This window comes from Tachysurus vachellii, chromosome 9, assembly GCF_030014155.1.
Source record: "Tachysurus vachellii isolate PV-2020 chromosome 9, HZAU_Pvac_v1, whole genome shotgun sequence".
NCBI classification, from domain to species: Eukaryota; Metazoa; Chordata; class Actinopteri; order Siluriformes; family Bagridae; genus Tachysurus; species Tachysurus vachellii.
Genome location: NC_083468.1, coordinates 2,403,024 through 2,426,764, shown reverse-complemented (window position 1 = coordinate 2,426,764; position 23,741 = coordinate 2,403,024). Strand labels below are relative to the sequence as shown.

The following is a 23,741-nucleotide window of genomic DNA, read 5'->3' as shown; positions in this document are numbered from 1 at the left end:
AAAGAAAGAAAGAAAGAAAGAAAGAAAGAAAGAAAGAAGGATAAGAAATGAAGAAAGAAAGAAAGAAAGAAAGAAAGAAAGAAAGAAAGAAAGAAAGAAGGATAAGAAATAAAGAAAGAAAGAAAGATAAGAAAGAAAGAAAGAAAGAAAGAAAGAAAGAAAGAAAGAAAGAAAGAAAGAAAGAAAGAAAGAAAGAAAGAAATGAAGGAAGGAATGTTGAATGATGACAAAAGAAGGAATCAAGTGGAAATAAAGCATAAAAAGGAATAAAGCAAGGAAAGAATGAAATGAGGAAGAAAAGAAAAGAACATAGGCTAATGTTAAAAAGCAAAGACGTGTGAAGATAGGAAGGATGGAAAGACGAGAGGGGAAGAAAGGAAAGGAGGATGAAAGGAAGGATTAGAAAGTAAGGAAAATATAAAGACAGGAAACGGGGTCAAAAAATCTACTAAAAAAATAGAAATATAGGAAGGTATGTGGAAAGGATGAAAGAAAGAAAGAAAGAAAGAAAGAAAGAAAGAAAGAAAGAAAGAAAGAAAGAAAGAAAGAAAGAAAGAAAAGAATATTTTAAGAAGTATAAACAGATTCTTATGAACAAGTTTTAAGTGCTTTAAGTATTAATTATTCTACAGTTCCTCAAATCATCTCTGTACAAAGTTTACCTGAGAGAAAGGTTGACTTTCAACTGCACTCGTTTTTCTGTTTTGTTTCCTTTTCTTTTTTTTTTTTTTTTGCAGAGTGTCCCCGGCTTCCCAGGCATCCCGGGAGGAGGGTGAAAGGCCTGAATTCTAACCAATCAGCACACAGGTCACAGTGGTCAGTGCCAAATAAAGCCCTCCCTCTCCCCCAGATCTCTGTGATTCATTCTCACTCAGCCAGAATGACGGAATTACCAAGTTTCTCATCTACTGCCAACACCAGATGCCCTTTGTCTCCCTTTCACTGCCTAAGTTTTTCTGTTATTCATACACACACACACATACACACACACACACACACACACACACACACACACACACACACACCTTTAAATTAACAGACAAAACACCTAAATTTAGAGGCAAAAATATCACAAAACTAAAATCCTTTCAAAAACCATGAATATGTACCTGGAGTCATGTGTGTGTGTGTGTGTGTGTGTGTGTGTGTGCCCCTGATTTATTGCTCTGTCATAACTGATATTTAGAGAAGAGCTGATCATCACTGATACTACAAACAGAATGAAAGGTAATCGCACTGCCATTTTACTGAAAAAGGTTCGCAAACCAGACAATTCCAAGTAAACAGAGACAAACAGTAGTCTAGACAAAATGGCCTGACTATCCTGACACACAAGAACACACTACCTCAATATAAATCCAATACCACAGCTCTCATAAAGATGAAGTGTGTATTTCTTGCATGGTTTGGTTCATCATTAGTAAGGAACATAAATAAGATGCCTGATCCAATTGGGCTGGAACTTCCTATAATTTATCTCAGTACACCGAGCGCAGTAGTTCCTTGTTCATAGAAAAACACCAACACTTGAGCAGGAGCTAAAATGAGTGCTTATTAAAGGTGGGGTCTCCGATTTTTGAGAAATGCTTCAGAAAACTGAGTCGGGCCAAAAAAATAAACAAAAAACAAAACAAACGTGTAGCCAATGAGCAGAAAGGGGCGGGTCTTGTCAATATGGGCGGAGAGAGTGTTCAGTGCGCATGTGTGACATTAGCAGAAGGCGGTTTTAACATTGACATGGAGGATAAAAACAAAGAAAGAAAGAGAAGAAAGACTTACGATAAGACAAGAAGTAGGACGTGTTAATATAGGATCAGCTTTCCAGCGCTGGAGAGAACTGAAGGAGCAGGAAGTTGGTCACATATTCACAGATTGGAGTTTCCTGAGTCAATAACTCCTGAGCTAAACGCTGTTACTACACAAATAACACCTCTTTTCTATCGTAGTAATGTAGAGACGCAGCTACAACCGTGTTTTGTGTAGTAACAGTGTTCAGCTCAGGAGTTATTGACTCAGGAAACTCCAATCTGTGAATATGTGACCAACTTTACTTAAGACGCCGAGGCGCTTTTTTCCTTCTCGATAGGTGAGTAACGTTGGTTTTGCTTTGTTACACAGAACTAATATATGTCTTTGTCCTTTACATGATTATGCTTGTGTGTCATTTTTGCTTGTTTGTTTATCTGCAATCGTATTGTTCTTCCCTTCAGCTATGATAAAGACACGTTTCTTTCCATTAGTTGCCTGGGTTATGTATGTATGTGTGGGGCGGAGCTATCGATAAAGGGGTGGGACCCATTTGGGTTAGGGGCGTGTTTGTTTTGGTGATTTCAAATGTCAACATTGGCTTTCAAACAATGGAGACCCCACCTTTAAGGTTCTGTTGTATTTACCTACAGGTAGAAGAAACCTTAATTAACTACAATAACTATGCGGTACAAACTCTACAAATCATATTCATCGTTATTTTCTGCGTAGTACCTACATTCTATCAAATAATCTCTGATAAAGTCTTTGCTCTTCACGTGTTCTTTAAAGATCATAATAAATACATAGTAAATACATAGAAGCTTAAAAGGTCCCCCTGAAAAGGACAACCAATAAAATCCAATACCCAAAGAACCCACAGTCTCCAGCATAACAGTTAAAACCTGCACAGGGTTATCTGGTGGAAAGACCTTCCTGAAACGTTCTCCTGTGGTGGAAATGTAGGGTCATGAAAAGTTTCCTAGGGTTCCTTGGAAAAGTTTCTGAAATGTTCCTGAAAAGGTTCCTATGGTTCCTGAATTCCTTTCCCTTTTCCGCTGCCGCTTTGACTTCCCTTATATGATGCTGAAGGATTTGCTGACCTACATAAACAAAGGCCTGACGTACCAGCTTTCACATAAATCTATTTTTCTGTCACAACCGCTTAAAGAGAACACGGGGAACATGTTCCTGCTCCAGTTGTCTTGTAATGCATTAAAGAGGGAAAAAATAACTGGTATGAAAATGTGTTTTCAGCATTTTGTGCTGTATTATTGTGTGTGTTTTATGTTGGTAGAGGACGTCGGTGTGGTTCATCGCACTGAGTGCAGTAATCAGCTTTGCCCAAACATTTAGAGGGCAATTAAGGGAGCTCAAAGCACAGCTCTCGACCCATAAAATGTTATAACATCTCTCTATGTCTTTGCTTCCCTAGTGAGTGTGAGGTTATGTTCTCACTGGTTGGTCCTTCAGCTCATTTGGCACACACACACACACACACACACACACACAGATAAAACCATTTATAAAACCCAGCTGTAGCACCAAGTGGATACAGAGAATAGAGGAGTGTGTGAGAAGAGAGGCTATCGATTATGTCTAAACTTGGCAAGAGATCTCTCCAGTGACAAGAGAGAGACATGTTGCCCTAAAGCGCTCTCATTTTATGAGGGTGTTCTCCACAGTGTTCATTAGCTGACATGTAAAGACAATGTAGAGGATTCAAATTTATGTACAGAAGAAAGGTAACCTGACCCATGAATATGTGATTGTGATCGGAAAGGTTTGTATATAACAGATACAGGTTTGCAGCTTTCCAAAGCTTTCCAATCGCGTCGATCCAAAACTTTGAGAGGACGGGGCATGTATATGACTCCAGAGAAATGGTTGGATGGATCCAAAGCATGTAAAGATGTCCGTCAGGATGGCCGAGCGGTCTAAGGTGCCAGACTCAAGGTTCATTACCTTCCAGGTTGCTGGGTGTTCTGGTCTCCATATGGACGCGTGGGTTCAAATCCCACTTCTGACAGTTATTTGTGGGATGTGGTAGCTCAGTGGTTAAGGTGTTGGGCTACTGATCGGAAGGTCATGGGTTCGAACCCCAGGTTCTGCCACTGCTGGGCCCCTGAACAAGGCCCTTAAGTTGCTCAGTTGTAAGTCACTCTGGATAAGGGTGTCTGCTAAATGGCGTAAATGTAAAGTGCAGGACTTAATGAGCTGGTAAGAACAGAGGGGAAATGGTTAGTTTGGTTGCTCCAGAGAACAGAGGTAGAAGGATCAGGTGGGTGACTCTATAGAGAAGAGGTGGTAGGGTTAGGAGGGTGGAACCAGAGAACAGAGGTGGGTGGATCCAAAGAATGGTAAGGGTGCAGCCAAACAGGTAGACCAGATAAAGGAACGGTGGGGCAAGGTAGGTAGCTCCAATCCATGGACAGGCCAGATTCATAAATCTGGATAATTCAAAAAAGTGGGTCCAATTTGATTGGGGATGGTAAGGCATGCTAAGCAGAGTAAGACATGAGAAGCAGAGCAGGTAAAAGGCAGGGTGAAAGTTAATGGCTCCAGATTATGAACAAGGTGGGTTCAGGTTAGTGGTTTCAGAAAGCTGAGGGGAATGGGCTATAACAGATTATGAGTTAAGGCTACAAAACGGCAAAACCGTGGCCGTAACGTAACAGGTGAGAAAAGTACAAATTTATTACAAGTTACAATTCAGGTTGAAGAAAATTACAAGTCATAAAGTTGCTATTTTGTCGTTGCATTTACGTGTCATTAATTTTGACAGGAAATAAAATTCCACAGAGAATTGGATCTTATCTTCATGCTGCCCTGTGCAGCTGTGAGGTGAGGATGTTTGATTGATGCACTGTTTTGCTGCTCCTTTCGAACAGATAAGCCATCAGGGATATGCATGCTCAAAATAATTTGATGCTACAGTGTTTACTACCATAGAACTGTGTGAGTAAACCAGGTGTCGCATTGATTTCTAACCTGCCGGTGATGTCACTGAATTTACACCCGGCGGCTGCGTAACACTCTGCAGGCTGTAAATTCCAGCCATCATTTCTGACATGGTAATGATAGGGAGGATTCATCACCCAAAGATAAGAGCCAAACAAAGTCCACAGGCACACTCGACACCTGACAAATGATCACCTGCCTTCCGACAAGTCAGTTGAAGCAAAGCGAGAGAGATGTTGTGCCATGCATCCATCAGCCTCCTCATCAAAACGTCATCTTCACATAAATAAAGAAGGTTGTGAAGCAGGTGTATGCTGAGTGGCTTCATTTGTGGCCTGTCATTGTCGCTGACGGCGTCTTACAACTACGCAACAGGGTTCTGTGTTTGTTCTCGAGGTAACGCGAAGGACTCAGAAGACGAGAGATCTCGCTCGTCGAGCGCTCTTTTCAAAGCGGACAAAATAAATGTTTGATAGATCGACAGGCTCCTCTCGTCTGAACGCTAACCTTGCGCTTGAAGTGAATTGTTCATGGACCCACGTCCAGGATAAAATATGATTATTAGTCACCATTCAAGCAGCGAAATCTACTGGATAATTTTCACATACACATAAACAAGTATCCTTTAACAGTCAACTTACAAAGAAAACAATTTACTTTGTTTTCATTGCAAGGACTTGACATCTATGAGATCAATCAAATATATAAACATCTCATTTCGGCTTGATTTAACGGCTCTGAGAGTGCTAATACGTGATTCGTAGAGACGAGGCCTTTTTATAAAGTCATTACCTCTCAAGTCACGCAGTTCCTGTTAGCGCTCACGACGCAATCGAAAGTAATCCTGCCTAATTGCTGACAACTTGGCGACCAAAGGCCCAGGCAACGTGATTGGGACAAGCTGAGAGGAATACACCAGAGACTTCTTTATGCTGGGATAATAATAGGATGTTCAAGCACCTGGAGTAAAGGGGGAATTATTACTGAGTCATGACTCAGGTCTCGGTCTGTCAGGTGTGAAGCTTTGGATTTGCTCCTCAGCAGGATATCCTTGTAAAGGTCTGCCAGGGCTGAGTGATGGAGGTCAGAAGTGGTAATCTAACCCAAGACTCCCCGGGGATCTTGCCTGATGGCTCTGTTCAGGTGAATAAGGAGAGCAAGAGGTGGTAGAGGCACTGTCATTAAGAGAGCCTTATTCACGGATGATGGAGACAGAGCACACAGAGACCAGAGTCGCAACACAGAAGTGCCTATCCTTCTATCCCTTGGTAGAGTTGTCATGGCTACAAGAGGAAAGAAACGGCCTCTGAACGACAAGAGCCGATGTCTTGGTCTCAGCTAAAGATCACAGCACATGTCTCAGATGGTAGTCTCCCATAAAAAAGATCTGTTTAAGCGCTCCGGGAATTGACCTTTTCCAATTGGGGCAATAAAGCAAGTCTCGTAGCATCACTCAATCTGAGGAAATTAGATAATAAACAAGCACACTAGGGTGTGCACCCATACAGTCCTGATATACATGCACACAATTTTCCATGAGTCGTACACAGGGCTAGTCACAACCTGACACGAGCCATTTAGCCTTTTACAAGCACTACGATTTATTCTGGACAATTACCAGAGCAGTGTCCCTGCTCTTCCAGGAACAACCCGACCCATTGATCCTAAGCTATTGAAAACAAATTAGCCGGCAGAGACGAGGCCAGCAAGCTCTGTGCCTGAAGCTCACACATGCCCCTTGCTTCGGAACGGAAATCCATACGTCCGGATGTGGGAGGTCGTCTTAGATCAGCCTCACTCCTGAAGATTAATACTCGTTTGTACAGCCTTTAATTGGCTGCAAGAACCTGGATCACTTGACAAATCACACTTTGCCTTGTAGGAGGAGGTAGGCAGTCATGCATACACACAAAGTGAAGAGGATGGAGGGAGGGAAGAGAAGGAAAAAAGACAGAAAAATAGAAACCTGTATTACCAAGCACACAAGATCTTAGCATAGATTTGCATACATTTTCCATGGTGGTTTTAGATGTAATAATCATATAAGTCCAAGGAGACCTTTGAAACACTGATGCAATGTTGCGCAACGGTTTTCCCTAATTTTTTATTTTAGGTTTGTGCTTATTTTTTCTATTCTAGCTTTACCTTGAGCTCAGCCCTATTTGCTTAGAAGGTCAGTATTAGGCATCTACGCCGGAAACAAAAGGTGAAACGAAAAAAAAAGTCTTGTCAATAGACAAAAGTCTTGTCAATATTTTCACCGTAGTTGCACGTTTCCTTTCAAGCTACAGCAGGCTGTGTATATTACAAACGCTCCAAAACAATTAGCTTGTTAAAATACAGATAGTTGAATGTATACCGCCGTATCTGATGGATAGATATTCATTTCACATATCCAAAATACAGTCAGCTCCAGATGCCTCCTAATTTACCAGACGATGACAGAATGCACATAGCTAATCTAATTACATACAGTCAGCGTTATCGAGCCTCCAAAGCGATAACAGGCGGCAGGACCAAACAAATTAAATATTTTGTTTAAGAAGACTGGTGTGATTCATCGAGCCATCTGATCATCTCAGTATATAATAGCAGGTTTTTATTTGTTATCCTAAGCTTTGCTCTTTCTCTGAATCCCATCGAGCCTGCCTCTCTCTCTCTCTCTCTCTCTCTCTCTCTCGCACCTCTTCAGAAGCACAGGAGCTGTAATGACATAATGCTGTAATTCACAAGGCTAATTAACGGGGCGCAGTTAGCGCAGTGGAGGAGCACCGAGGAGACGTGATAGCAGGTTTAGCTTTCACTCAGACCTCGGAGAGTGTGGGAGCCGAGACCTTTAGACAGGCTAATGATAAAAAAAAAACGCTCTTAACTACCTGCTACATGAGTGCAGAGCTCATAATCCCTAATCTATTGAGCATATCCTTGTAATGGCTACTAGCGCTGATGAATTAGCACTATAGCATCTGTAGAACTGTGCTAACGACTGCTTCTCAGGTGCCATATAGACTTACTGCTTCATAGACTACGACTCATTAGCGTAAAAGAAGAAAGTAATGAAATGCTGATCAGTGCAGTTAGATCAGGCTTAATTTCCAATACTATTTTTAACAGGCTCTTGGCAAAGAGATTTCTTTATACACTATTTTGGGGAATTTTCCTCTCAATTGATCCTAATTTAGCTCTTTCCATTTTCTTTTCACTAGCTAGTTCTCTCCGCATAACTGCCATCAGATGAGGACAGGACAGGGTACGATTATTTTTCTTAATGGCTAAGAAAAACCATTGAAATGGCATAGGAACCCATTACAAGAAGCTATAAATATGCACAAGTGTGCAGTTTGGAAACACATCCATGTCCTCCTGCTGTCTTGAATAGCTACACAGCTAGTTAATTAGCTCGCAGGGTAGATACCATTAGCATTTCAGTAATTATTTGTATTATCTTTTTCTGGAAATTTATTAAACATTAGTCAAAAGGCAAATTAGCAATATTCAAATTGGCCTTGATGTAGCTAGCTATGCCATCTCAAGATGACAGCTAGATTAGCAAGCCAAAACATCCTGTCGCTAGTTTTTGTAACATGGCAGTCCAATTGTGACCGGTGAAATTGCGACTTCTAAAGCAAACTGGTTAAGCACAAACTAAATAAGACATTCATTCATTCATTCATTCATTCATCTTCTACCGCTTATCTGAACTACCTCGGGTCACGGGGAGCATGTGCCTATCTCAGGCGTCATTGGGCATCAAGGCAGGATACACCCTGGACGGAGTGCCAACCCATTGCAGGGCACACACACACACACTCTCATTCACTCATGCACTCACACACTACGGACAATTTTCCAGAGATGCCAATCAACCTACCATGCATGTCTTTGGACCGGGGGAGGAAACCGGAGTACCCAGAGGAAACCCCCGAGGCTCGCGGAGAACATGCAAACTCCACACACACAAGGCGGAGGTGGGAATCGAACCCCCAACCCTAGTGGCGTGAGGCGAACGTGCTAACCACTAAGCCACCGTGCCCCCTTAAATAAGACACATTTTTCTAAATAAGAAAAATGGTTGTTTGAAAGACGGTACATGCTAGCTTTGTACTAGCCTCGCTGTGTTACTAGCAAGGCTAGTAAACAATCTCTGAGACTCGCTTCTAAGCATTAGCTTTCTTTGTAAGGTCTCAATACAGGTCTAATGAGTGATTGTACATGACAGGAAAAAAATGAAACCATTAACAATTTTTTTCTGAGATGGAATAACCTACAAACAATGTACCCTTTAGGATGCTAGACAGAACATCTCTAAGCTGTTCTTCAATACAGAAAAGGTTTCTTTTTTAGACACACAAGCAGCAAACAGAGACAAGCATGCCCTTCATCTGGACTGCTGAGGAACCCTGCTGTGGAGGCCTATGCTCTCCCACAGCGCACCAGTTACACAAGGCTTCTCCGCAGCCTGCTGGTTGGGACGGAGCAGGTTGCCAGATCTGCTAATTTGAGCTCTTTGTAGGGGGGAACTTTGTGCTTGTTAACACTGTACCTGGAATGCTGGCAGGAGGGCAGAGTACCGTATCACTCTGTACACTACAGAAGCCACACCACAAATATAGTACATGAATGAATCACAAGCTACACAAGCTGAATTCTAAAATCCAACTGTCGCTGTTTACGGCTGAAAGCAAGAGCTTTGTGAGTTGCAGGGTGAATGCGAAGCAGGGAGAGATGGCAACTAATTAGCAGGGTGTTCTCTGGGGCAGCCTATGCCTGTGTCATGTGGAGTGTGTGATGACTGAGGATAACTTCAAGGGTCAGAAGCTCCCTTGAGGAACATGGTTAATTATAGAGCAGAGGGAAGAAAGGCAGTTGTTAATCTGGTGCCATGCTGGCACTGAAAAAACACAGGGGACTCACATGACAACAAGAAAGAATGACCAGTATGTTTATTTTCTTTCATCTTCTTTTTTTTTCAGAGTCCTTTTAGCGCTGTGAGACGTCAAATGAACAACGAAGAACCCCCAGAAGGAGGCAGAATTAATCATCAAAAATTAAACAAGCAAAATAATGATGACTTACCAGCCAATCAAATTAGAACAGCTGCTGTTTTTACTCTATTCGCACTACAGAACTAGAGTAAAACCCTACCTAGAACAGAACATTATTACACGAAAGGTTGTTATATTAATTTCTGTAGCCAATCAGAGAGCTTGATTCACCTCTGACACGACGCACCCAATCAGTGTTGACGTCTCGATCGGTACCAGTGATACGCCACACAGGAAATGTGCATTGTGCTTCAAAAAAGCCATTGTTATAAATCTAGTGTTTTCTCCGGGAAGTGGGTGTTGCCATGGTGGCAGAAAGCATCGCCCAGTATCAAAGTGGCCTTGCCATGGAGGGATTACCACGGTGATCTTTTCTGTAGTGAACATGCTGTTGATGGATGTGTGGCGTTTAAATGGAGTGAGAGCTGAGCAGGCCTAGAGGACAAAACCCACATGGGAATGTACACAGCGAGGCAGGGTGGAGGTCATGGCATAAACACACACACACACACACACACACACACACACACACTGCAAACCTGCTCTAAGACTCCTCAACTACTAAATCTCTCTCTGTCACACATCCCCCTCCTCCAGCATGATTTACACACCCTCCATCAAGCACACTCTTCATCTTCATGTCTGTCCGTCATCCTATATTCTAAAAAACTGAGAATTCGGTTAATCGTTGGAGTTAAGTGTCACCTGAATATCATTTAGCTCCTTTATCATGAGCTCCTTCGCCCTAACCCTTATCCTGTGTGTGTAGTGTGTGATGATTGTGTAGTGTGTATGATTGTTGTGTAGTGTGTGTGATGATTGTGTAGTGTGTATGATTGTTGTGTAGTGTGTGTGAGGAATGTGTAGTGTGTTTGATGATTGTGTAGTGTGTGATGATTGTGTAGTGTGTGTGAGGAATGTGTAGTGTGTTTGATGATTGTGTAGTGTGTATGCTTGTTGTGTAGTGTGTGATGATTGTGAAGTGTGTGTAAGGAATGGGTAATGTGTGTGATGTTTGTAAAGTGTAGAGGAGTATTGTGTATTGTGTGTGTGGATTGTGTAATGTGTGTTATGTTTGTGTAGTGTGTGTGATGACTGTGCAGTGTGTATGATTGTTGTGTAGTGTGTGATGATTATGTAATGTGTGTGATTATTGTGTAGTGTGTGAGGATTGTGTAGTGTGTGTGATGATTGTGTAATGTATGTGATTATTGTGTAGTGTGTGTGAGGATTGTGTAGTGTGTGTGATGATTGTGTAATATGTGTGATTATTTTGTAGTGTGTGTGTGAGGATTGTGTAGTGTGTGTGTGATGATTGTGTAATATGTGTGATTATTTTGTAGTGTGTGTGAGGATTGTGTAGTGTGTGTGATGCTTGTCAGTGTGTTTATTATGTCAACCGACCATGTGTCAGGTATCTAGCTAACAAGCTAATGGCTAGCTAGCTGCATGATGTTAACCACCTAACGATACTTTACAATAAATTAATCCAATATACACAAGCTTACTTCTGCGGTAAATAAGTTCATAAAACAGCAATTAAATTAACAACAATTAAATGCTATTAAAAAAAAACTTAGCTAGCATAATTTTGCTGATGTAGTAAGAGTCAAGCTTGAGGCAGTTCCAACTGTGAGGTAATGGTATGTCCCATAATAGGGGTGTTAAAAAGTCTAAGAAACAAATTTCAGTGTATAGAAATAAATCTTTTCCTCAAGTCTAAAATGTTTGATCCTTATACTTTAAAACTTTATTATCTATATGGAAGTAAAAACTTTTACAAACATTACATAACCTTAACCCCCCCCCCCCCCCCCGCCCGTATAGTATGCACCATTTACCAGCTACCTTTCTCTGTACAACACAGCAGAGATGAAAGTTCCTGTCTTTTATAACAAGGTTAGCATGACATGTGCGTGGCCTTTTCCTCATCTCACATCACAACAGGCTGTTGCACGTCCAACTCAGACTCTTTGTTTTGCTTTAAAAACCACAGCAACGCAAAAATGCGCAACTATATCAAAGCACATTTTAGCATTGCCTAGCAGGGTGCTAAGTGGACTTGAAAGGAAGAACCCCATCTTCGCTTTGGAGATTCAGCTATAAAACTTATGTAACAGGTCTTTTGAAGTCGAAACTCTTGCTTCCTGCTCCGGCTGCGTTAAAGCTTAGCAAGTCTTCCGAGTGAGAATGCGTCTTACTCTCTGTCGCACGTTCCCGAGCACTCTCGCCTTCGCTTCGGGCTGGAACGAGAGTGAAAGTGAAGAGTACGTGTTCTATGGCAGGTGAGGAAACGGCAGCCCTAATTGGATTTTATAAGCAGAACAAAATGAAGCTCTCTTTCATCGCATGCTGAAGTTGAGAGTCGCGTTCAGCAGCTAGTGGAGCTTCACACAGCCCTGGAACTGCACGCCGCCCAGCCACAAAGCAGAGTGTGTGAGTGTGTGTGAGTGTGTGTGAGTGTGTATACTGCTGTCACACAGCTTTCCTCCATGCTGAGAAATACAAAACGAGCTGTCTGTCATCCTCACGTACAGGCTCTCTGATCCACAGAGCTGGCTCTGTTCTGTAGTACACATACATAGACATATACACACACACACACACACACACACACACACGAATTCTTGTTATGTCATAGGTATTTTATCAGATTTTGACCCTTTATTAACCGTTTACTATGGAGGTTTGGTGGAAACGTCCAAAAATAATTAATAAATTCTATTCGAAAGCCTTCACATACACTTCTGCTATCAAAAAGCGTCGCCACGTCACGTCACGTCACGTCACATCACATCACGTTAAATCAAGAGAAAAGTGATGTGCTAATTAAATTTGAATATCGTTTATAGTGAGTTAGCATATGCAATATACTCAAATAAACTAAACATGAACGCATTCAGTGGAACCAGAATTAAGAAACCTCTTATTACACAGTACAATGTGTTTATAAACCTCATGATGCTGAGATGATATCAGTGTATTCCGCATCTCGAACGTAAACTGACGACTATACAGTATGTGTTGTAGTCATTCTGATGAGAGGAGAGAGCATGGAGATCAAAGATCATGAAAAAAAAGCTCCATGTTATATTTCAAGTGGTTCAGGATGCATTAGTGTAGCACTCCCTGGTGTGTGTGTATATATATGTGTGTGTGTGTGTGTGTGTGTGTGTGTGTGTGTGTATGTGTGTGTATGTGTGTGTGTGTGTGAATAGAGGTCCAGGTCAGATAAATATTAGACATCTGGGATGCAGGAACAGAGGAGACATATTATTGATGCTCAGCCTCTGAAAGCCAAGGTCTAGGCCATGAATCTGGTGACCAGCAGCACTCTCATCAATTACTACACAAAAGATAAGCTGAGAGGAAAAAAAAAAAACTGGATTAAAAGACGTGCACCCTCCCTCCTCCTCCTCCTCTGCCTGCTCATCTTCTTCCTGCTTTCAGCCCTCCCTTCTTCACTCTCATTCTCTCTCCTGGAGCTGCTCATGCCTGGCTGAACAGAAGAGCCGGACAGAGAAGAGAGCTGTGAGGGAATGGGAATTAAAAAAATAAATAAATAAAAAAGCAGAACGCATAGGCGCTCGAAACTCTTCAGAATGCTCGGATCTCATAGAGGAATTAAATCCCAAAATAGCCTCAAGCCACTGTGGAAGCCATAGGAACAGGACTCAGGTGTCATACTGAGGACCCGCGACGGTCAGAGAGCGTTTCTATCAACAATAAACCCGGTGCCATTTAAACAAAAGCTCAGTATTAACCTCCCACCCAAACAGCAGACGCTTCCACGTTTCCTCTCCTCGGTCTTCTAACACAAAATCCCCTTTAAATGTCAAAGAAAAATCATTATTAGCTCCCTGATGAACATTCTGACAGACGTTTCTTTAACCGTTACGAAATTAAAAGTCATTTCCCGCCGTAAATGTTTACAAAATATTCGGATCGCCTTTATTTCTTAACGTGTGAGTGTCATTAAATCTAAAGCGTCTTCTACGTGATCTCCATTCTGTTCAGTACAAATATGAACCTTTAAGTTATTTCTCTATAACGTCCTCTAAGTTATGTTGCGCCTTTATGATTTTTTTTCTTTGACTCAATTTCAGGGGGCATGATGGCTTAGTGGTTAGCACGTTCACCTCACACCTCCAGGGTTGGGGGTTCGATTCCCGCCTCCACCTTGTGTGTGTGGAGTTTGCATGTTCTCCGCGTGCCTCGGGGGTTTCCTCCGGGTACTCCGGGTTTCCTCCCCCGGTCCAAAGACATGCATGGTAGGTTGATTGGAATCTCTGGAAAATTGTCTGTAGTGTGTGATTGCGTGAGTGAATGAGAGTGTGTGTGTGTGCCCTGTGATGGGTTGGCACTCCGTCCAGGGTGTATCCTGCCTTGATGCCCGATGATGCCTGAGATAGGCACAGGCTCCCCGTGACCCGAGGTAGTTCGGATAAGCGGTAGAAAGTGAGAGAGTGAGTGAGTGAGTGACTCAATTTCGAACATATTCCAATCTATCGGTGTGTCGTCTGATCGCACGCTTCGGCAGGACAGATTAGACGTGAGGAACGTCTGAGTTAATGTGGTCGATATGATACGTTCGCTTACGTTGAAATAAGGAGGTAGAAATCTTGGCGAATCTTGAAGATCAATGAAAGATACTGAAGATATTATTTCTCTGGCTTTTGCTCCACACTGTTAGATTTCCTCCCGGTTCTCCAGGTTTCTTTCTCCTCCCATATAAATATGCATATATATGAGACGCTAAATGGCTCCTTAGATGTGATTGTATGTTTTTAAAGAAGATAATTAAACTAATCTTAACAATATCCATCACCCCAAGTCTAAAAAAGGAACTGGTCAGTGAGCATAAGACAACAAATACAAAGCCAATAATAAATATTTTAAGCTCGATATGTGATTCCGCCTTTTCCCTAATCAACAAAATCGTCCTTTTTATTAGTTTTTCAGTTGTGGAAAAACCCCCAGGAAAAGTATACAGAGCTCTTGACGGTCCGACCCGCTCTGACCTTTGGGGTCACTGACCACTCCAGGTCAAGGGACTTAGACGTCTGACTGGACTCCAGGGTCAGATAAAGGTCAAGAGGTCACATGCTGGCCTATAAACATCCCGAGTCACATCCATAATGATCAGACAGCGAGAAGCTTTCATAGTGCATAACCTCTGACCTCCGGCGCCATGACAACCTGACAGAATGTGCTCCCTGTACGGACGTCGAGAAAAAAAAACTGGGAGAGAAATGATCGAGCGAAAAGAGGCGCTATAAATAAAACAGCTGCTGGTTGTGAATAAACAGCACATATTTCTCTCTGACCGCCTTTATCTATTCCAGGTGCCTTCGCTTCTTCATTTTCTTCTTCTCTCTCTCTCTCTCTCTCTTTCTCTCTCTCTCTCTCTCTCTTTCTCTCTCTCTCTTGCACTCTCTTTCTCTCACTCTCTCTCTCTTTCTCTCTCTCTCTTGCTCTCTCTCTCTCTCTCTCTCTCTCTCTCTCTCTCTCGCCCCCCCCCCCCCCTCTCTTGCTCTCTCTCTCTTAAAGGAAGTGCTTTTGGTGAGAAGCAGAATTCTGAGACGTCAGACGAAAATGAAAAAAAACAGAATATTCTCATTACTGTCTATCTATCTATCTATCTATCTATCTATCTATCTATCTATCTATCTATCTATCTATCTATCTATCTATCTATCGTAACATCTATCTATCTATCTATCTATCTATCTATCTATCTATCTATCTATCTATCTATCTATCTATCTATCTATCTATCTGTATGTCTCCTTTCGACTTGCATTTGAACATCAATTTACATTTAAACGTATTTTTTACCCTGTCGATGCCATCATCATCATCATCATCATCACCATCCTCATCCTCGCCGCATGACTAGGAAACGATGTGCATGAACTCAAAACTAATCTCATTACAATGTAATTGTCTTTCGCAGCATTACAAGTGTTGGGGCTGGGAATAAAAGGCAGGCCCGCAGACCCTCTATTATTTAATCAGGTCCACTCATGGGAGCCGCACGCCGTCGCAGTGAATCACTGAGCAGGTGCTTGTTAACATGATGCCTCGCTTTCAAGAACTACAAGAAGCTTTCTTTCTTTCTTTCTTTCTTTCTTTCTTTTTTCTTTCATTTTTTTAATACGTCACCACTGACAGCCTTATATACAGCTCCAGCTCCCATCCCCCTGCTTACTGAACAATCGGTGCAGCTCGTGTGTTCAGTGAATCAGGAACACTGACGACGATCTAATGTCATTTCTACCACATGGCGTTGATTCTTTTCCTATAACGGCATCTCCGAGGAGTTTAAGCGAACAATTACATGATACCGTTGCTATAGTTACAGCTCGTTCACGTAATACAGCCGGTTTATTATGTGTGTATAATTTAAGGCTAATAATTTTATTATTTATGTTTGGGGATATTATGAGTAAAACAAATTGTCCAGTGTTTTTTTTTTTTTTTTTTTTTTTTTTTTTTTAACAAAATATTGACATCAAAACTTAAAATATTTTATACTAATTTTAATAATTTCAATATTTTGTAAAAAATTACAATAATAATTCTGATTTCTGAGGAAAAAAAAATCTTCCAAAAAATAAAAAAACGTATAAAAAAACAAAAAATGTTCATTCATGTAATTTTATATTTTGTGTCAGTTTTGTGGAAATTTTTTTTCTTAAAATAAATTTATGAATTGATGTTTTTTATTTTATATTTATTTATTTGATTTGGAGGTGATTTACATTGTGTATTTTCCTACCATTATTTCTAAATCCAAAAAATTTCTAAATCAAAATAAATTAAAAAATAAAAGAAATGTGGCTTTTATGAATTGGGCCATGATCAGAGAGGATCCCGGTGTATATCTAGTGTTTTTTTGGAATTAGAAATAAAATAGATAATGCTCTGAATTGTCTTTCCAGCGAGGATGTCCTGGGCTGAAGGCTGAATTAATGCAGCGTGAATTCAGAATGAGGTCAAGCTCAATGTTGGACGTGATCGGGTCTGTCTCGCACGTTAAAATGGTCCAAGCCTCTTCTTTTCAGATTCCTGAACTCCCACAGAGCGAGCGGGTTCAAGCATCGCAGCATCCTGTGGATATGAAAGAGAATCCATTCTTCTCTCTCCTCCTTTGTCTTTCCCTGAGTGAGGGTATCCCCCCTCTCCTTCTCCCTCTCCGTGTCTCTGTGTCCTGTCTCCTGAGTCTCAGCAGAGAGACAGGTGGCCCGATCGGAGAGACGGGCATGCTGAAACGAGCCGTGCTGCCAGCGGGGGCGTCGTGCCAGCTGGCGCCGACGCAGCTGACTTTCTGATCGGCAGGATGCTCTGGCACATATGTGCACTCACACGTACACACAGACACACACCCGCCAACACACGGCGACAGGCCTGTTACGCTTGCGCTCAAAGATGTACAGTTTACTTAGAAATGCGGCACAAGCTCAAGCGCACGTGCTAACACGCACAGAGTGTGTCATCAGATGCCATCTTTGAAGAATGTGCACAGTGAGATTACCATATGTCACTGAAAAGGCAAGACTTCATGCTTTGGCTGGCAGCAGTTCATTCTGCTTTAGTTGGAAAGGACATGGAGGTGATTAGATAGATACGGCAGGGGTCTCTTTCTCACACACACACACACACACACACACACACACACACACACACACACACACACTCAGTAATAATGACAGTGCTTGTCAGCATGGTTGTTAGAATGGCAATATGGGCACATGTGTGTGTGTGTGTGTGTGTGTGTGTGTGTGGTTGTGTGTATGTGTGTATGCTCCTCTGGGGAAATCTCCAGGCGGGTGACCGTAGTCGCCGCCTCACCTGTCCATTTAATCCTTATTAAAGTGATCTCCAGCATTTTTCACCTCAGCTCTATCCACCAGATCTTCAGGCTATGTGTGAAAACCACATTTAAAATAATGTAAAACATGGAATTCCAAATATTTTCCTGACACTGACAAATAAACCTGGCGAAAAAAAGGTCTTCAAAAGTACAGAAAATGGAATCAAAGTACAAAAATACGACATAAATAATAGCTAGCAGGTTAAATCTAATATCTAGCTTGCTAATACTTATAGAAAATAAGATATAAAATACAGCTAGCTGATTAGCATAACACAGAGAGGCTCTCATTCTAGCAGCTAACCCTAACTAGCTAAAATGGCTTGGTCAATATTTGTTATTACTTAAAACTGTTATTAAATAAAACGAGGAAGCTCCACCTGACCTACATCACCTAGCTTAACGTCCTTTAATAGGTTTAATACGTTTCCATGTCTTTATCATCATTACATCTTTACTAAAAGAGTAACAGCTGTAGTTTTTGCGTCCTGTATATTTCACTATAATTCACTGATGAAACGTAATTAATGGGAATAAAAAGATTTACAATTTTTTTTCTCAGTGTAAAGAAAGTTTTTTTATTCATAATGATCCTACATCCACTTCAGATGCACTGGGTGGAGATTAGCTTGGAAAACGTTGTGGTGTTCCTTTAATCCCGCTCGCTTTGAGTTGACAAATTGATAGAAACAGGGTCTAATGGTGGCCACACCACAGCGGCTGGCCAGGAGCAGAGCGCACAGCTCAGAGGATCATGGGTACATGGATGATTAATGAGCTGAACACAGTCGTGTGACTGGAGCTCTCCCCTGAGGGAGTCTAACACACACACACACACACACACACACACACACCTACAGTACTGCTTTGAAAGCACATACACCACACACTGCTGTTGTCCTCTGTGCTACACACACCAGGACTCGTCCTTTACGGCAGCTCTGTAACCACGTGCGAAGGGTAAACATTAAATATCTTCTATCTTTCTATAGTGAACAAAAAACAAGCACAAACATAATCTGCAGTGTTCATGAAAAGCCAAATCTAAAAAAACATCAGCTTTGTGCGTATGATTAACGGTTTATCTACATACGCTGTGATTTTATATACACGTTTATATCCCTTCTTATTGCTGTTACCATTGTATACCATTACACACACACACACACACACACACACACACACAGAAACACAGACTCTCTGCAAATGCCAAGGAAATACCGTGCTTTTCGCTCCTTCACTGTTTAGCTGCCATTTTATCAGTTTCTTCATTAACTTGATGTAACTCAGCTGTGCTGTAAACATGCCTGTGTGCATAAGAGCATATAATCTAAAATGTTAGGGTGATTACATTCTCAGAACATTAAGGAAACACAACAGAAGCAATTCATCATGAGTACGTCACACTGGCTACAAAAACACAATTATTAAACAATTCCATCTTCTTAAACCAATTATTTTGACTATATAGTGACTATATTTATTTGTGACTTTGACACTATTCGCTGTCACGGTTTACGCCGTAACATACAGTATGACTTTGTTTCCCATCAGCCACTGCAACTCGCCTGATCGCGTCACAGGTTGTAATCTCTAGTCTATGCATGTGAGATTTGCTTTGTTGCTTGAGATATGCTTGTTCATATTTTGGTGTTTAAGATATATCGTCGCTGTCGGGCGGAAACCTCCTATGTCCACATTTTGTTATTAACAAGTTATTAACCAATCTAAAGTCTTGAAAATAGCTTGAGTGCAAATCTCTTAACTCCATTGGACACTTCAACTGTCTGAGAAATCTCGTAACTCCACCTCTTCTTCACTCCGTGGGACAGCTTCGCGGCATATCTCCGATAAAACGTGACTTTGGGAAAAGGTTGTGTTAATGTTTGTACACAACAGTATATGATAGCAATATAAGGTATAATAACAACTTTAACGATACAATGTTTAATAACGCAAAAAAATACGGCGTTTTTTTAAATTTCCTGAAAAATAATGGTTTTGGAGATACGAGGATTCCGCCCGGCAGCGACGATATGTTATTGGTTCGTTTAGACTTAAATATAAATCTGTTCCCGATTTCCCGTCGTCTCAAATCCTGGATAGATACACGATTGGGTAATTAACAAGAAACAAGCATTATGTCTTGTAAATATGCTACAGTATGTAAAGAGTGGAATAAGGTGTAGCCCCTTTAAGAGTAGACAACAAGGTCTAGACAATAACACGTGCACCACGAACACTGCATGTACGCAGGTCCGATGGTTTCATTTTATTTCTGATGCTCAATTGTTTTTTTATTGTACAACAAGTAACACTGCTGAGAGTAGAAGTTCTGTTTACGAGTTTTCTACTGCAACCTATGTCACGTGAGCTGTCCCTTCCTTCTAACTCCACGCGTTACTGCTACAGAAATCTAATCCGACTAGAATCGTGCGGAATCGGCCGATGCGTAATAAGCAAAATTTCAATTCTCTGGTGTTAAAACTTCTTCTTTTTGTCAACATCCTTTTCTCTTTCTTGTGTTTCTCTCCTTCCTGCAATCAATCCTCCTTTCTCCTTATGTTTCTCTGCAGCTCCTCCCTTTTGTTTCACCCCTTTCTTCCTTTCCTTGTCCTTTCCCTGTGTCCACTTGCTGTGTTTAGAAGGCGCTTAACCTATCAGTGAGTGAGCGATGCTTCACATTTGTCATTCTCCACACACACAAACACACACACACACACACACACACACACACACACACACACACACACACACACACACACCTCCATCAATCTGCTAATGCATACACAAGGCTACACAGATAACCGCTACAAAATCAACACGCTGTCCCGGGTTTTATGTGTTCTCAGGTTTCTTCTGGGCAGACAGAGAGTCTGCATGTGCATTCAGCCTCGTCGTGGACACCATGTTCTCCCCTTGCTGACTCCTCTCTGTTTTTAAAGACGTTTAGCGGAGCCATCGGTCTCCCCGAACCCCTCTCCTCCCCACTGTGGCAGACGGCAGAGTTGTGTTTGACCTTTGATCCGCAGTCACTAATTACAGCGGGGTGGTGACAGTTCGAGTGCCTCGCCTCCGGCTTGCTCAAGCACATCATCTAATTGGAAGCTCTTTCACCCTCCACTGGCCCAGATTCCACTGACTGAGTCCTGACAATGGAGAGAACCCCCTCGTTTACTCGCACTCTTTTGCTAACTACGCTTCCTCATTCATTCACAAGGTGCTGCTCCTCTAAACCTAAACCTCTCCGGCATGGGTTTGGACCCCAGTCATGAATTTGTGCTCTCGAAGACACACAATACGCTTGCTGTTCGACTTATAAAAATGCTGTTGCTAGGCAACCAATAGACATTTGACTCCGGACCCTTGAGCAGATAATAACAGAAGCTAGCTAGCGTGTAGTTAAGTCGTTTATACAAACACCACACGAACAATGGACATGGGACAAAACGATCTGTTATATTACGTTTTGCGTAATATATTAAGTTATTAACTAAAGGCATCATATGTCTACAGTTATCATGCTTAGCTTCAACCATTTCAGCCAGATCTCTGTACTGAGAAACACCACATCAAACCACAACATGTGAACATGTTGTGTTACCCGCTCTGTTATGTTACCCGCTCTGCGGCCATCTTGACATCGCTCCCGTGCAGTTATTATTTACAGTCATACAAGTTAGACAAGGTTTAGTCTTAATAAACGTAAATAAAGAGAGACACACATACCAGAAATGTTCGGTAAGATGTTTCAAATTTCATTTTACCAGTACATTGATATTCCAGTCCACCAGAGGAATGGAAAAGGACTTATGGGATGTTTTTATTCAGTCTGATCTAAAATGAGTCAGGACTTTCAGTATGAGACGTGTTTGAGCTGCTTTTTAAATGAACAAACTCTTGAAGCATCTCAAAGAGCAGAAATCGGTTTGATATCAACGTTTAAAAAAAACAACTTTTATTATTTTGAACTTGTCTATAAAAATATACAACAAACTAAATAGTAACTACACAGCTGATGCTGATGTTCCTCAGAGCTGCTACACACTGAAATCATGTTTACAATAGAAATATGATTTAAAAAGGAGGTAAAATTTATATGTTGTCTTTAATTTTTGTCTTTTTAAGACGCAGCCAACGTAGATATCTTAAAAAAGGTTTTTACTTTGCCAGCTAGGATTAGCTTAGAAACAGGAAAAAAAAGGAAGTGAGGATCCTCAGGGCTCAATTTTAAGACCATTTACAATTTTATTTATTTATTTATTTTTTAAAATATTCTTACTTTCTAACTCATTCTTAATTTTTGCTTTCTCCTAAACTCTCTGTACATCGTACTATTTATTGTTTTCTTTCTTCCTCGTCTGTGTGTTTATGTAAAGGCAGAACAACCGCAGAGCCGCATTCCGATCCCAGACGCCTCGCCTTCCTTGTCGTCGCTGTCCAGACCTCCTGCAGTACATAACATACACACACCCCTCACACTCAGCCCCAAAGGGACCGTCGCTTCCCTCCCCTGGCTCAGTGAGGTCAGAGGTCAAGCTTTAAATAACACATCAGAGTCTGTGCCCACCCCCGTGTCTCGCACATCCGACCCTATGACCTCTACATGTACACACACGCTTCACTACGCTATCGTAGGCATGTACTTTTAGAAAGCGCAATCGCTGATCTTTATTTTAAACAACGCTTTCCGGAATATTCACAAGAAGTCAAAGAGAGAAAAGAAGACAGTACAGGATGCTATAGAGAGAGGTCAGCACTTTTGACCCTTCATGCTTTCAGACGGCTCGTCTGCCGTGTTGTCACGTTCAGAGGCTGACCTGTGACCACTGACCTTGCCCTGAGCTCCACCTGTACCAAAGCGAGCAGGTGGTGGATGCATGGGACGGGAAGATCAAAAGGTCAAGAGTGAGATGATCTTGACTCTACCTTGCCACACCACTTGAATTCTGGAAAAGTCAACCTGCTTTGAACTGACAACGAAAACACACAAACGTCTCATTACAGCCGACCGTCCAAGCAGCTGCTGCTCAAGAAATGACAAAATTATTGGATGGACAGGTGGAGGAAATTCAAGCCTGCACACACACACACACACACACACACACACATATATACTAACTGATAGGTTTGTATATTAACTTATTTTTAATTTTACTCTTCAGTGACAAATTCATAAGATTCTTTTTATTCTATTGTTAAAAATCCATCGTTTTTATTTTTTTCCCATTAGAAATGATGCTACATATAAAATGTGTCTTTAATTCCATCGGTACATTCCTGAGCCAAATGTCTATATTGACAGCTCTAATTAAGATGAAAGTTCGGGGTTGCCAGGTTGTTCATTAATTCCTTGTCTGAATCATAAATCACTTTTATACCGTTGTCTTTTATTAGCGGTATGAAACTCAATAAAAATTCTGCTATACAAACCCAATAACAATCCTGCGAGCAGCCATCGTGAACAATTGGGTTTTAATGCTATGATTAATGCATTTGTTCTAATACAGTACCAGAGAACACAGAGCACGTTCCCGTCACTCTTTAATACCAATAAATGAAAAATTAGCATTAGCAATGTCACCAAGTATGCATAATATTAAAGTATGAAAAGGTTTGCTTTCTCTACGTCATATTAATCTGGCTGCTTTTGGTCACATTCACGTGTTTTTTTTTTTTAAATATTTGATATGGTGGCCTGGGATATGGATCACAGACTGCTCTCTGGCAAGCATATATGTTTGTGAAATCACTGACAAGACATCAACGATGCATTTTTTATACATCTCTCTCTCTCGTTCTCTATCTTCTCTAACTCTACTCTATGCTTTTATCTCTCTCTCGTGTTCCCTCTCTTTCTCCTCCCATCATGGAGGAGAATCCATTATGCATGTCTCTTTACACAGGTCAGGGTTATCTCTACCACTGGCACTTTTTCAGGGGGGGTTTAGTCACATACCAGCCACTGTGCTGGATGAGGAATCCTCCCTGTTCTTCCATCACTCCCATTCCACCTCCTTTTCCTACATTCACCACCATCTCCTCAACCTTTTCTTTATCGTGTTTAAAGATAATGAGAATAGAAGCGAAGGATTAAGCATGAAAAACTGAGA

General features: G+C 41.4%; 1 protein-coding gene and 1 non-coding gene across 3 annotated transcripts in view; one reads left to right on the top strand and one right to left on the bottom strand.

The window, feature by feature from the left end:
• The window catches only part of gse1b (Gse1 coiled-coil protein b), a 233,381-nt gene that overhangs the window by 95,135 nt on the left and 114,505 nt on the right, over positions 1–23,741 (bottom strand). The gene's annotated exons all lie outside the window — the stretch shown is intronic.
• trnal-caa (transfer RNA leucine (anticodon CAA)) lies at positions 3,665–3,775 on the top strand. The gene is made up of 2 exons: positions 3,665–3,702; positions 3,730–3,775. It is a non-coding gene; the product is annotated as a tRNA-Leu (tRNA).